At 44.3% G+C, this 4,039-nt stretch overlaps 1 non-coding gene across 1 annotated transcript; it reads left to right on the top strand.

Moving 5' to 3' along the window:
• The first annotated feature begins 929 nt into the window (after positions 1-929).
• trnaq-cug (transfer RNA glutamine (anticodon CUG)) lies at positions 930-1,001 on the top strand. The gene has a single exon. It is a non-coding gene; the product is annotated as a tRNA-Gln (tRNA).
• The last annotated feature ends 3,038 nt before the right edge of the window (positions 1,002-4,039 follow it).

Here is a 4,039-nt window from a genome sequence, read left to right as displayed (position 1 = left end):
TTCAAGGAATCCCACACTTCACCTGACCAAGGAGAAAGCTTCCGAAAACTTGTGATTTTGAAACAAAACTGTTGAACGATAATCTGGTGTTGTCAGATTCCTTACATTTGTCATCCCAAGTCCATCACCGGATTCTCCACATCAAGCCTATCGACAATGAATGAGTTCCCTGGTGTAATAGTGCGCGCTACAGACTCTAAAGCTCGTGTTCGGAGTTCGAATTTCGGTGGGACATGATATATTTTTGCCCATATGTTTGCAAATGCAGGGTGAAAAAATAAAATGCCGCTGGAATCCACTCCCTGCTGGTGGGAATTTGCTGCCTCAATCAAAGAGGTTCCAATTGCTTCTATCGGTTTCAGTTCAGAAGCTCAACCGGACTTTTGCTTCCCAAATCAGCAGAAGAGAAATTAGCTTTTTGTTTAATGCACCAAATAACGGTGTTTGCTGAACTTTTCTTTGCAATCTTAATTCAGCAGTCAAGCATGGATAAATTCAAAACATTGTTTCTTGAAAGGCATGCAATGCTTGGACCGTGTCCTCGCACAAAGTTTACATTTTGTTTTACGCCAATCTTCATGCATCAGTGCCTTGCAATATTTATTCACAGATTATCCGGCAAGACTGTAATAGCAGCTGCGCTGAGCAGAATGAAACAGAAGCAGTGACGAGGGAAGCGATCGGTTTGACGAGGAGCTGTGCGATTGGCTGAGCATCGATACAAAGCAGAAGGAAAAGGGTGGAAGCTGAAGGAAGAGATGAGAAAGGGCCGAGTCAAAGTGGCAGTTTGGAATTGTCCAGTTCTTGCAGCTTTGCTGATGGGAGAGGGTTGGCAACAGCCTCAAGAAGTCAGTGATGCAGCGATATGGCCGTGCTGAAAAAAGAGGCAAATGTCTTTGGATGAAGGGTGCGGCTTTTATTAACCAATGGGTTCCATGGTGTAATGGTGAGCACTCTAGACTCTGATTCTAGCGATCCGAGTTCGAATCTCGGTGGAACCTGATTTGTTTTTGTCCCATTCATTTGCAACTGCAGGTCGAAAAAACAAAATGCAGCTGGAATCCACTCCCTGCTGGTGGGAAGTTGCTGCCTCAATCAATGAGGTTCCAGTTGCTTCTATCAGTTTCAGTTCATAAACTCAACCGGACATTTGCTTTCCCAAATTAGCAGAAGTGAAAGTTGTATTTTGTTCAATGCTGAGTTTCACTGCACCAAAGAATGGTGTTTGCTGAACTTTTCTTTGTAATCTGCATTCAGCAGTCAAGCATGTAGAAATTCAAAGCTTTGTTTCTTGAAAGGCAGGCATTGCTTGGATCATGTCCTCGGGCAATGGTTACATTTTCTTTGCAAGAAGTTGCAGTTTTGATGATGGGAGAGGTTTGTCGGTAGCCTCGAGGTGTCAGTGATATGGCATTCTGGCAGTGCTTCGAAAAGAGTCAAGTATCTTTGACTGGTGGGTCCCAGCTGAAGTTGTCAGTTGGTTTCCATCGTGAAATGGTAAGCATTCTGTACTTGGTTTCCAGCGATCCGAATTCAAACCTCGGTGGAACCTCAACTTATGTGCCATTCGTTTGTAACTTTTGGGGAAACAAATAAAAGGCACCTGGAATCCCATCCCTGTTCGTGGGTCGTTCGCAGCCTCAATCAATGAGGCTCGAGCTCCTAGTAAAAATTTGGCCTTTTGTTAAAGGCAAATCGTATTGAACTAACTTGATATCTATGTGCGGAACCACAAGAGATGGGTGAGATCCTGAATGAATATTTCACATCGGTATTTACGGTTGAGAAAGGCATGGATGTTAGGGAACTTGGGGAAATAAATAGTGATGTCTTAAGGAGTGTACATATTACAGAGAGGGAGGTGCTGGAAGTCTTAACGCGCATCAAGGTAGATAAATCTCCGGGACCTGATGAAATGTATCCCAGGACGTTATGGGAGGTTAGGGAGGAAATTGCGGGTCCCCTAGCAGAGATATTTGAATCATCCACCGCTACAGGTGAGGTGCCTGAAGATTGGAGGGTAGCAAATGTTGTGCCTTTGTTTAAGAAGGGCGGCAGGGAAAAGCCTGGGAACTACAGACCAGTGAGCCTGACATCTGTAGTGGGTAAGTTGTTAGAGGGTATTCTGAGGGACAGGATCTACAGGCATTTGGAGAGGCAGGGACTAATTAGGAACAGTCAGCATGGTTTTGTGAGAGGAAAATCATGTCTCACGAATTTGATTGAGTTTTTTGAAGGGGTAACCAAGAAGATAGATGAGGGCTGTGCAGTGGACGTGGTCTACATGGACTTCAGCAAAGCATTTGACAAGGTACCGCATGGTAGGTTGTTACATAAGGTTAAATCTCATGGGATCCAAGGTGAGGTAGCCAATTGGATACAAAATTGGCTTGACGACAGAAGACAGAGGGTGGTTGTAGAGGGTTGTTTTTCAAACTGGATGCCAGTGTCCAGCGGTGTGCCTCAGGGATCGGTGCTGGGTCCGCTGTTATTTGTTATTTATATTAATGATTTGGATGAGAATTTAGGAGGCATGGTTAGTAAGTTTGCAGATGACACCAAGATTGGTGGCATTGTGGACAGTGAAGAAGGTTATCTCGGATTGCAACGGGATCTTGATAAATTGGGCCAGTGGGCCGATGAATGGCAGATGGAGTTTAATTTAGATAAATGTGAGGTGATGCATTTTGGTAGATCGAATCGGGCCAGGACCTACTCCGTTAATGGTAGGGCGTTGGGGAGAGTTATAGAACAAAGAGATCTGGGAGTACAGATTCATAGCTCCTTGAAAGTGGAGTCACAGGTGGATAGGGTGGTGAAGAAGGCATTCAGCATGCTTGGTTTCATTGGTCAGAACATTGAATGCAGGAGTTGGGATGTCTTGTTGAAGTTGTACAGGGCATTGGTGAGGCCACACTTGGAGTACTGTGTACAGTTCTGGATACCCTATTATAGAAAGGATATTATTAAACTAGAAAGAGTGCAGAAAAGAATTACTAGGATGCTACCGGGACTTGATGGTTTGACTTACAGGGAGAGGTTAGACAGACTGGGACTTTTTTCCCTGGAGAGTAGGAGGTTAAGGGGTGATCTTATAGAAGTCTATAAAATAATGAGGGGCATAGATAAGGTCGATAGTCAAAATCTTTTCCCAAAGGTAGGGGAGTCTATAACGAGGGGGCACAGATTTAAGGTGAGAGGGTAGAGATAAAAAAGGGTCCAGAGGGGCAATTTTTTCACTCAAAGGGTGGTGAGTGTCTGGAACGAGCTGCCAGAGGCAGTACTAGAGGCGGGTAAAATTTTGTCTTTTAAAAAGCATTTGGACAGTTCCATGGGTTAGATGGGTATAGAGGGATATGGGCCAAGTGAAGGCAATTGGGACTAGCTTAGTGGTATAAACTGGGCGACATGGACATGTTGGGCCGAAGGGCCTGTTTCCATGTTGTAACTTCTATGATTCTATGATTCTATGATTCTATGATAGCGTTTTTGATGAGGTAACGGAGAGGGTTGATGACGGCAATGCGATTGATGTGGTGTATATAAACTTTCAAAAGGCGATTGATCCAGTGCCTTACAATAGCCTTGTCATCAAGATTGATACCCATATAATAAAAGGAGCAGTAGCAACATGGAGAGAAAATTGCCTCGGTCACAGGAACCAGAGAGGAGTGATGAACAGTTGTTTTTCGGATTGGAGGGAGGTGTACAGTCATGTTCCCCACAGGTCGGTGCTCGCACCACTGCCCTTTTTGATATTTATTAATGACTTGGACTTGTGTGTACAGGGCACAATTTCCAAATTTGCAGATGACACAAACCTCGGAAGTGCAGTGAACAGTGAGGAGGATAGTGATAGACTTCAAGAGGATATAGTAATTTGACGCAGAAAAATGCAAGGTGATACATCTCGGGAGGAAGAAAGAGGAGAAGCAATATAAATTAGAGGGCTCAATTCGAAAAGGGGTACAGGAACAGAGAGATCTGGGGGTATATGTGCACAAATCGTTGAATGTAGCGAGGCAGGTTGAGAAAGCGG

This window comes from Heptranchias perlo, chromosome 35 (assembly GCF_035084215.1).
Source record: "Heptranchias perlo isolate sHepPer1 chromosome 35, sHepPer1.hap1, whole genome shotgun sequence".
Lineage (NCBI taxonomy): Eukaryota > Metazoa > Chordata > Chondrichthyes > Hexanchiformes > Hexanchidae > Heptranchias > Heptranchias perlo.
The sequence above is the reverse complement of the archived record's forward strand: the minus strand, read 5'-3'. Positions and strand labels throughout refer to the sequence as shown.